Source organism: Sapajus apella, unplaced genomic scaffold, assembly GCF_009761245.1.
Source record: "Sapajus apella isolate SASKATOON/1434 unplaced genomic scaffold, GSC_monkey_1.0 scaffold33, whole genome shotgun sequence".
Taxonomy (NCBI): Eukaryota; Metazoa; Chordata; class Mammalia; order Primates; family Cebidae; genus Sapajus; species Sapajus apella.
In genome coordinates this window covers 6,749,373-6,760,577 of record NW_022436973.1, presented here as the reverse complement: position 1 = coordinate 6,760,577, position 11,205 = coordinate 6,749,373, and the positions used below count along the sequence as shown (strand labels likewise).

Below are 11,205 nucleotides of genomic sequence, written 5' to 3'. Positions count from 1 at the left end.
TTTTTTTTTTTTTTTTTTTTTTTTTTTTTTTTTTTTTTTTGAAACAGGTTCTCACTCTTTCACCCAGGCTGGAGTGCAGTGGCACAATTATACCTCACTGCAGCCTCAACCTTCTGAGCTCAAGCCTTCCTCCACCTCAGCCTCCCGAGTAGCTGGGACTACAGACATTCACCACCATGCCCAGCTGACTATTTTTTGCAGAGATGGAGTCTTGCTATGTTGCTCAGGCTGGCCTCAAACTCCTGGGTTCAAGAGACCTTCCCACCTCGGCCTCCCAAAGTGTTGGGATCACAGGCATGAGCCACCACACCTACCCAGATAGTTTTTGTTTGTTCTGAAATGGAGTCTTGCTCTGTCGCCCAGTCTGGAGTGCAGTGGCTTGATCTCAGTTCACTGAAACCTCCACCTCCCATGTTCAAGCAATTCTCCTGCCTCAGCCTCCTGAGTAGCTGGGACTACAGGTGCCTGCCGTCAAGCCCAGCTAATTTTTTTTTTTTTTTTTTGAGACGGAGTTTCACTCTTGTTACCCAGGCTGAAATGCAATGGTGCGATCTTGGCTCACCACAACCTCCACCTCCTGGGTTCAGGCAATTCTCCTGCCTCAACCTCCTAAGCAGCTGGGATTACAGGCACGCGCCACCATGCCCAGCTAATGTTTTGTATTTTTAGTAGAGACGGGGTTTCACCATGTTGACCAGGATGGTCTCGATCTCTTGACCTCGTGATCCACCCGCCTCGGCCTCCCAAAGTGCTGGGATTACAGGCTTGAGATACCGCGCCCAGCTAGTTTTTGTATTTTTATAGAGACAGGGTTTCACCATGTTAGCCAGGCTGATCTTGAATTCCCGACTTCAGGTGATCCACCTAACTCAGCCTCCCAAAGTGCTGGGATTACAGGTTTGAGCCACCACACCCAGCCAATAGTTCTTGAGGAAAAATAAAAGTGCTTCACCAGAGGCAGGGCATGGTGGCTCAAGCCTTTAATCCCAACACTTTAGGAGGCCAAGGCAGGAGGATCACTTGAGCCCAGGAGTTGGAAGCCAGCCTGGACAACATTGCGAGACCCCGTCTCTACTAAAAACTTAAAAAAAAAAAAAAAAAAAAAAAAAAAGGCCTATCTTGTCTTTCAACATGCCTTTCTCACTGAGCTTAACTATTTCTAGCCCTTGATGTGAAGTGGGAGATTTGCAACTCTTCCTTACATTTGAACACTTAGAGGCTATTGTAGGGTTACTAATTTCAAACAGCTGGTTGGTGGAACAGTTAGAATGCATACAATATTGATGGATTAAGTTTGCCCTCTTAAACAGGCATCATTCATGGTGCCTCAAAACAATTACAATAGTAACAGCAAAGATTATTGAGTTCAGATCACCATATTAGATATAACAACAAACTTTGAAATATTGCAAGAATTACCAAAATGTGGCACAGAGACACAGACTGAGCATGCTTTTGAAAAAATGATGCCGGGAGACTTTGCTCAACGCAGGGTTGCCAAAACCCTTCAATTTGTGAGAAACGCAGTATCTGCAAAGCACAAAAAAGCAAGGCATAATAAAACAAGGGATGTGCCTATTTTCTTTGACTCTCACCAAACCCTTATATTTCCAAAACATGAGAAAATGGAGGCTCAGAAGGTGTGGCTGATTTGCCTAAATCACCTGGCTACTAACCAAGTCCCAGTGCCACCGACCTTTCACCACAAAATACTGTCCCCCAAAGACTTCAGGATAAGCTCAGCTGTGAAGCCTTAGGCACACAGCCAGACACAAGTGGGCACTCAGAAATTAGTTAAGTGAGTAAATACCCAACAACTAGGAGAAAGCTAAGCAAATTGTGGTTGACCAACAAGATACTACAAGACTTTTCAGGAGGAAGATGTGGAATTCCACCTATCAACATTAGATGAAAATGCAGAACCTCATATAACAGCCACAAATCTCTTAGATCGCAGAGGCAGGTCTCCATCCACTTGGTCTCAGTTACCCAGAGCTGAGTCACCACCTACCCTCCCTCCAGTCTCTTCACAGCATTCGGCAGGAACCTGCTGGGACTCTACTGCCCACAGGGCCAAATCCAAATTCTTCATCCTGGCCTTCTCGGCCCTTCCATCTCAACCAATCCAGTTGTTTCCTAAATTAGTCACTTTCCCAGGCCTTTGCTGGACTCTTCCCTCTACCTCACAGAACCCCATCTTCTCCTTTATCCCAAGACTCGACTTGGCTCATATGCACTCTTAGTGAATGCTGGTGCCTTTCCTCACTTCCATCAAAAAGAGAGTGGTGGCCAGGAAGGTGGCTCACCCCTGTAATCCCAGCACTTTGGGAGGCCAAAGCAGGCAGATCACCTAAAGTCAGGAGTTTGAAACCAACCTGGCCAACATGGTGAAACTTCGTCTGTACTGAAAATACAAAATTAGCTGGGCATGGTGGCGCACGCCTGTAATCAAGGAAGCTGAGGCAGGAGAATTGACTGAACCTGGGAGGCAGAGGTTGCAGTGAGCCAAGATCGCACCACTGCATTCCAGCCTAGGCAACAAAAGCAAAACTCCATCCCCCAAAAAAAAAACAAAACCGGAAGCAGCTCACTTTTTGGTTTTTTTTTTTGTTTTTAACAAAGGTGGATTTATTCATTTGAACCTATATGATCACCAAGTTCACTAGAAACTGGCAGGATGAACCTGGAGCCCCATATCCAAGAGTCTCTGGTTTTGGGCTTTTCTGGTATGGAGACACGGAACTGACTTAGATGACCTGGGCAGCCAGATTGGGCTGGGCTTGGATGCCCTTCCTTCTTCTCCTACTCTCTCCCAGCTTCCTCTCAGGGGTCAGGACCCCAAACTCGGTATCAGGCAAGTCTCTTCTTCCCTTATCAACCCAGTTTCTTCATATATGGGGAAAAAAAGGTGGGGAGAGCTTATTATCACAATGTTTCTTTTTAATTTAGAAAGAGGGGGAGAAGGCCAGGCTCACACTTGTAATTCCAACACTTTGGAAGGCTGAGGTGGGTGGATCAGTTGAGGTCAGGAGACCAGCCTGGCCAACATGGTGAAACTCCGTCTCTATTAAAAACACAAAAATTAGCCAGGCATGACGGTGGGCGCCTTTAGTCCCAGTTACTCGGGAGGCTGAAGCAGGAGATTCACTTGAACCCGGGAGGCAGAGGTTGCAGTGAGCTGAGATCGTGTCACTGCACTGCACTTCAGCCTGGGTGACAGAGCAAGACTGTGTCTCAAAAAAAAAAGGGTGGGAGAGAAAAATGACAACAAAATAACTTATCACTTGGAAGAAATTTTCCCACAAAAGTTCTCATCAAGTATGTCCAAAGTCCCTCCTTCTTGAGACACTGTAAGCTGTCAATAAATATACGTTGGCCATGCCCCTAGATTGGCACGCAGAGACTTACCCCATTTTAAAAGCCCGCAGTAGAGGTCTCAGAGTTGCTATAAGGAACCAGCTCCTGGTGAGGGGTATTTAGCTGTTTGCAATTTCCCCGAACAGTTCTGTAAAGAACAATCATCTATAAGTATTTATCTTTGTTGAACAGCTGCTTCTTTTTGTTTTGTTTTTAGAGACAGGGTTTCACCATGTTGACCAGACTGGTCTTGAACTCCTGACCTCAGGTGATCTACCCGCCTCCCAAAGTGCTGAGATTACAGGCATTAGCCACCACGCCGGGCCTGTACAGCTACTTCTAAAGATAGACTCCTAGAAGTGGAATTACTGGCTTAGAGAATCCACACATTTTAAATGCTGATACTTACTGGTTGAGAAACTTTACACAGTAATTCTCAAACTCTGTCCTTAGGCTTTACCTGTGAAGCTAGTTTATGCGCAAAATCTGACCGGCTCCCAGGCTCCCTCCACCCCTACCCCATCCTCCAGGAGGCAATCTGGAGGGGCTATACGTTTTTTGTTATGCAGCTCTTAGGTGGAGGAGGAGGCAGTGACTCCTTTCCATTTCCCCAACCTCATCTAGCACCAAACTTGGGAAGCACTGGTCGAAGGGGCTGCTGCAGGCACAATTTTTGGGTGAGGCCTCTGCCTCTAGCCCAGTCCCCCAGTGACTTCCCTAAAAACGACAGAGTGTGGCTTTGAGGCACACAGGAGAAAATGCCTAGTTTGGGGTTCAAGCTCAGTGGCCACTACCAGAGTCCCCTCTCCAGGCTCACCTCATTTCCCCTGGAGCTCCCCTCTTCTGAAGGTTCCGGTCCCATACATTTCCTGGAAGTTAAGGCCCATGGGTTTTACATTTCTTACTGAAGACAACCCAGATCTGGCTTTTTCTTTCAGAGGGCCGTGGAGGAAGCACCATTTATTTGGCCAAAAAATTGTTTCTGACCCACACTGTGGGCCTCAGTTTCCCTCTCTGTGAAATGAAGAGCAACGGGCAGTGCCACTGACATCTCACCTGCTGCTGTGAGAAGGTTTCTAACATTTGCAGGGAGTCTGGCTTCGATGGGGTGTCCAGGTGAAACCTTAACAATCCTTTAATCAACATTCTGATTGGCTTAGGGCCTGTTTGGAAAAAAAATTAAGAGTTTTGTTTCCACAGTTCTCCATTGCTAAAGGGCAATTAAGACCAAAAGCTGTTTTCAAGGCAATTTCCAAGCTCAAGGGCCCTAGATATACAGGCCTAGGCCTGTCCAGATAGAGGGCTGGGGGACGTGGGGGGATGCCCTAGGGAAGTTGGTTAACAGGTATTTCACAGTATATGGTACCCACAGCAGACAGCCGAGTAAGACCGTGCTGACCGGGGTTGGGGAGGTCAAGGAAAACCATCTGGAGTAGGATGTAACCGGCAGAAGAGGAAAAAGAAACCAGGCAGTAACTCGGGGAGCTCCTCGACTGATTGTCTGAGGCCGGGCACAAGGGGTAAGAGCTCAGGCTTCACTATCGACCGACCTGGCCTGAATGACACCGGTTGACTGTGTGACAAAAGCAAATCAAGACCCACTCTGAGGCTGAGTAAGCCAGAGACTTACATAGGACAGCACCTACCCCATCACCCGAGGATGAGACGGGATGTCACACACGAAGTGCCCCTTACAGCATCGTTGAAAGCGTTGGCTGTTTTCACCTCTGGCAGCCTCCCTGTGAGCCCAACAACGTGCTTTCTGAGCTTAGGGCGGAAGGCGGCCTCCCAGACTCTACAGGCCCTTGAGGGCATAACAGGCGTCCCCATCACAGCCCAGTTCTTTATCAGCTGCGGTTAACTGCCCGGACTAACTGGCCTCAGTTTCCCCTCGAGGCAATGAGAGCAATCGAAAAGCCGGCAGGACGTCTGGTGCGGGGCGCGAACTGACAAAAGTTAGAATTTCCAGGAGTTCCCCCTTCGGTAACGACCCCCACCCCAGCGAGGAGCACAGTAGGCGCTCCGGAAACGCCCTCCACAAGGAGGGCCGGGCCACTTCCTGCCCCCAAGCGTGCTCTCCCGGGCCGAGGCTCCCACCGCCGCTCGGGGGAGGCCATGCAGCATTCCTGAGGGCGGGGTGGGCGCAGGAAGAAGGTGCCCGAGGCCCCGCCCCCTCCGGGCGCGCTGGGCGGGGCGAAGCCCCTCGGCGCCGTCGGCCCGCCCCTCAGGGGGTGGGCGCAGCTCGCCGCGCTCCGCACAAAGTTTGTTTTCTCCCTCAGGGCGGGTGGGGGAGGGCACGGAGGGCGCGGGGGGAGGAGAGGGGATCTGACGTCAGGCCGCGAGGTGCTTTCCAGCCGCGAGCTGTCAGGCCGAGTGTCAGGCCGGGCAGGTACGCGGCGCGCGCCCCCGGCGCCCCCTGCCCCCCCGCCGGAACGTCCAGCGCCGAGCCCTAGGCCGCGTGAACCCGAAAGCCGCTCGGAAAAGTCAGTGCAGGGAGCAAGAGGGGGCCAGATGGGGGTGGGGGTGCGCGGACAACTTGAAAAGTTTCTTTCTCTCGGTCGGGCGGGGGAGGGGGCGTCGTCCTGGCGCTTGCAGTTGGGGGTGTGTGAGCTCGGGGGTGTTAGTGAGTCCCGGCGGCCCCCGAGAGGTGTTTGTGAGTCTGGACGGCGCTGCGGTTCCAGCCCCCGGGAGGAAGCCCGCTCGGGGCCCTGGTGGGGGCCCAGCTCCCTAGGATCCCACCCCGGGAGAGGGCCGCTCCTGCGCCAGACCTGAGTGAGCGCGCGGGGGGGGCGGATTTGTTTGGTTTCAAAAGTGCACGTTGCTAACCGCCGGTAGGGCCCCCCCGCCTCCGAGCCAGGGAGGGGGCGGCCAAGAGTGACAGCTGGGGGTGGGGGCCGCGGGAAGGGCCCGGAGCGGGGGGGCCCTGGGGAGCCCGCGCGAGTTCCCCTTTCCTTTGGAACAAAGGAAAGTCTGTCTCCGAGGCATCTGTCACTCCCAGGCGGGCCAAGGAAGCGGGGCGCGTGGGGCCGGCGCCCCGGAGAAAGTTTGTTCGCGCCGGGACCCTCGGGCAGGCCAGGGGTGAGCGGAGCCTCCGGCAGGAGAAACGCTCAGTCTCGGGGGCAGGGGGCGGCCAACATGGAGTCTGGGCGCAAGGCGGGGGGGGGGGGGGCGGCGCGGAGGTGGGAGCCCAGCCCCCTCCCCTCTTCTCCCCTCCCCTCCCCCTCCGGGCCGAGTTCGGAGCACAAAGCCGAGCGCGCACGCTCGGCCGGCCCCGCGCCCCGAAGAGTCTGCCAGCCCCAAGCTGCGGGGGAAGGGGGTGGGAACCAAACTTTTTTACTGCCCCGGGACAGACACGTGAGTTCCTTTCTTCCAGAGCCCCCGCCCCACTGGGATGGTGGGCCCGCGAGCGAGCTGTTGCGCGGAGTCGGCCTGGGGTGGGGGTGAGGGGCTGGGGGGTGCAGGCTCCCCGAGCGCCGGCCGATTCCTCGCCGCCCCGGGAGCCATGTGCTCAGACTCGGTCTGGGCCGCGGGAGAGGTTGCGCGCTTTGTCTGAACTGCTGGGAATGCGGGCGTGAGTGCGCCGCCCGGGGGAGTGTCGGGGCCGAGCTAGGGGAGTTGTCAGAAAGTTGGTGCGGGAGTGGCTGCAGGTGGCATCGTGGGAGTGTGTAGGAGGGTGCATGGGATGTTGTATCGAGGGGGTGCTGCCACAGGCCACTGAAGGTAGAATTGATTGCTAGAGTGATGACGCCCGGAGTTTTTCCTGTGGGAGAGATCGGGGTGGGCGGGTACAGAAGTTGGGCTTGTTGCGTGGGTCACAGTTGTTCGGGCTAGGCGTGAGGTCTGTAAGCTCTGTGTGTGCCTGCTGTATGTGTCGGTGAAAACCCTAGGGTTTGTAGGGCTTGAGCGATGGGTCAGGCCAGTTATCATAGCCCTGTTGGTTAGTTGCCTGGCGTGTGTCTGGGTGCAGTGTGGGTGTATATGTGGGAAATCTCCCAGACTATAGATGGGCCTGGGATGCAGGACACCCAGGAGAAGTTTGTGTAGACTGAGGGGTCATTTCCCCAGGGCCCACCCGGAGAACCCTGCAGACAGACTTGGCTGGCAGCCAGGGTGGGATTTGTACAGATAACCTTGAGTAAACTTTTCACAGCCGGTGAGGGCTGCATCCCTGAGCCCAGATCCCAGCTGCCCTGGCCACCTAGAAATGTCTGACCTCAGAAAGCAGTCTGCTGATGGTGCTCTGTGAGGAGTGGCACCTCTAACCAGTGCCTGTCTCACCTCCAGGTGGCCTGGCTGAAAGGGTAGACCCTTCCCTCGAAAGCCTGGCCTAGCCAGCCCAGAGATCTGGGCTCAGGTCCAAGAGGAGGAAACAAAACCTGGGAGATGCCAGAGTCTGTTGGCCGGCCTGCTGGGGAGCTGTTAAAAGGCTGAGAAGGGAGGAGCCTTGAGATCCTGGCATCAGCCTGGCCTAGAACTTTTGCTTTTAAAATGAAAATCTGGCCAGGCAAGGTGGCTCACATCTATAATCCCAGTACTTAGGGAGGCCAAGACAGGTGGATCACCTGAGGTCAGGAGTTCAAAACCAGTCTGGCCAACATGGCAAAACCCCGTCTTTACTAAAAATAAAAAAAAACTAGCTGGGTGTGGTGGCGCACGCCTGTAGTCCCAGCTATTTGGGAGGCTGAGGCAGGAGAATTGCTCGAACCCAGGAGGCAGGTTGCAGTGAGCCGAGCTCACACCACTGCACTCCAGCCTGGGCGATGGACCAAGACTCCATGTCAAAAAAAAAAAAAAGTAAAGAAAAGAAAAGAAAATCTTTTTTGCATGTATGAGACAGAACACATGTCCGGGGCCTGAGCAGCTGAGTTGGGTTATCTAGGGAAAATCCTTCCTTCATTTGACAGGTGAAGAGGGGAGCTTGGCCTCCCAAAGCGCTAGGAGTACAGGTGTGAGCTACAGCAGTTGGCATTTTTATTATTACTATTTTTTTTTCTTTTTTTTTAGTAGAGGGGTTTCACCATCTTGGCCAGGTTGATCTCAAACTCTGACCTCAGGTGATCCACCCGCCTCAGCCTTCCAAAGTGCTGGGATTACAGGTGTGAGCCACCACACCCAGCCTATTATTACTATTATGATTTTAGAAACAGGGTCTCTCAGTCCCAAAGGTCTGTTAAAAAAAAAAAAAAGAAACAGGGTCTCACTCTGTTGTCTAGGTTGACATGCAGTGGTACGATCACAGCTCACTGCAGCCTTGAACTCCTGAGTTCAAGAATCCTCTCACCTCAGCCTCAGAGTAGCTAGTACTACTGGCACACCAATACACTGGGCTAATTTTTATTTTATTTTATTTTTTTCTTTTGTTGAGACCGAGAATTGCTCTGTAGCCCAGGCGGGGGTGCAATGGCACATTCTCGTCTCACTGCAATCTCCAGCTCCCAGGTTCAAGCAGCTCTCCTGCCTCAGCCTCCTGAGTAGCTGGGATTACAGGCACTGGCCACCACACCCAGATAATTTTTGAGATGGAGTCTCTGTCGCCCAGGCTGGCGTGCAGTGGCACCATCTCAACTCACTGTAACTTCTACCTCCTGGGTTCAAGCGATTTTTCTGACTCAGCCTCCCGAGTAGCTGGGATTACAGGCATGTACCACCACACCCAGCTAATTTTTACATTTTTGGTAGAGATGGGGTTTCACTATGTTGGCCAGGGTGGTCTCCATCTCCTGACCTTGTTATCTGCCCACCTTGGCCTCCCAAAGTGCTAGGATTAAAGGCATGAGCCACTGCACCCAGCCTCAAACCCGGCTAATTTTGGTGTTTTTAGTAGAGACTGGATTTCACCATGTTGGCCAGGCCGGTCTCAAACTCCTGGGTTCAAACAGTCTACCCGCCTCAGCCTCCCAAAGTAATGGGATTTCAGGCGTGAGCCACTACACCCAGCCCTAATTTTTATTTTGTGTAGAGAAAGGGCCTTTTTAAAAATCATTATCTTTTTATGTTTTTAAAGAGGCAGGGTTTCTCCATGTTGGTCAGGCTGGTCTCGAACTCCCGACCTCAGATGATCCACCCTCCTCGGCCTCCCAAAGTACTGGGATTACAGGCGTAAGCCACCATGCCCAGCGAGAAAGGGGCTTAGTATGTTGCCCAGGCTGGTCTTGAACTCCTGGCCTCAAGGGATCTTCCTGCCTTAACCTCCCAAAGCATTTAGATTGCAGGCATGAGCCACCACACCTGGCCCAGGATGTTTTTGCCCCTTCAGAAAGAAACTCCATACACTTTAGCTACCACTCATCCTTCTATCTCCACAGCCCTAACTGCGGAGCTGTTAGTTAGCTAATCTACCCTGCCCCTATAGAGTTCATGATCCGTGGAATCATATAACATGTAGTCTCTTATGACTGGCATTTTTCCCTTAGCATAATGCTTTCAAGGACTATGTTGTAGCATGTGTCAAGATTTATTTTTTTTTAAGATGGAGTTTTTTTGGCTCTTGTTGCCCAGGCTGGAGTGCAGTGGCACAGTCTTGGCTCAATGCAACCTCCATCTCCTGGGTTCAAGGAATTCTCCTGCCTCAGCCTCCTGAATAGCTGGGATTACAGCTGCACGCCACCATGCCCAGCTTTCTTTTTTTGAAACAGAGTTTCACTTTGTCACCCAGGCTGGAGTGGAGTGGCACAAACACAATTCACTGCAGCCTTGACCTCCTAGGCTCAAGCAGTTCTGCCTCAGTCCACAAGTAGGTGGGCCTACAGGTACGCACCTCAACACCTGGCTGATTTTTGTTTTTTTTTTTTTTTGTGTGAGCCACTGTGCTGGCCTTGGGCAGCTTTCTTAATCTCTTTCTCTTACCTCATCTATGAAATGATGATAATAATAGCTTCTTCCTTATTGAGGACTTATAATGATTAAATGAGATAACATGTAAAATGCTCAGTACAGGCTGGGCACAGTAGTTCAACACCTGTAATCCCATCACTTTGGATGGCTGAGGCCAACAGATCACTTGAGGCCAGGAGTTCGAGACCATCCTGGCCATGGTCAGGTGAAACCCCGTCTCTACCAAAAAATACAAAAATTAGCTGGGTGTGGTGGCAGGCGCCTGTAATCCCAGCTACTCAGGTGGCTGAGGCAATAGAATCACTTGAACCCAGGAGGCAGAGGTTGAAGTGAGTCGAGATAGCACCACTGCACTGTCTCCAAAAAAAAAAAAAAAGGCATGGTGGCTTACACCTGTAATCCCAGCACTTTGGGAGGCCAAGGTGAGTGGATTATGAGGTCAGGAATTTGAGACCAGCCTGGCCAACATAATGAAACCCCGTGTCTACTAAAAATACAAAAAATTAGCCAGGCATGGTGGTGGGTGCCTGTAATCCCACCTACTTGGGAGGCTGAGGCAGGAGAATCACTTCAACCTGGGAGGCAGAGGTTGTGGTGAACCGAGATGGCACCATTGCACTCTAGCCTGGGCAACAGTTCGAGACTCTGTCTCAAAAAAAAAAAAAAGAAAGAAAGAAAAAATGCTTAGGCCGGGTGTGGTGGCCCACGCCTGTAATCCAAGCACTTTGGAGGCCAAGGTGGGCGGACCTCCTGAGGTCGGGAGTTGAAGAACAACGTGACCAACATGGTGAAACCCCGTCTTAAAAAAAAAAAAAAGAAAGAAAGAAAAAATTTTCAGTACCAAACATGGAAAACAGTAGACCTGGCCGGGCGCGGTGGCTCAAGCCTGTAATCCCAGCACTTTGGGAGGCCGAGGCGGGTGGATCACGAGGTCAACAGATCGAGACCATCCTGGTCAACAGATCGAGACCATCCTGGTCAACATGGTGAAACCCCGTCTCTACTAAAAATACA

General features: G+C 52.0%; 1 long non-coding RNA gene across 3 annotated transcripts in view; it reads right to left on the bottom strand.

The window, feature by feature from the left end:
- The window catches only part of LOC116562742, a 72,537-nt gene extending 67,018 nt beyond the window's left edge, over nucleotides 1–5,519 (bottom strand). For 2 of the 3 annotated variants that reach the window (XR_004274083.1, XR_004274084.1), the window contains exons 1-3: nucleotides 5,004–5,519; nucleotides 4,414–4,520; nucleotides 3,409–3,505 (exon numbers count right to left, since the gene is read on the bottom strand). This is a non-coding gene — a long non-coding RNA (uncharacterized LOC116562742). The remainder of the gene's footprint in view (nucleotides 1–3,408; nucleotides 3,506–4,413; nucleotides 4,521–5,003) is intronic. The other variant, XR_004274085.1, reaches the window with a different exon arrangement.
- Nucleotides 5,520–11,205: the final 5,686 nt, after the last annotated feature.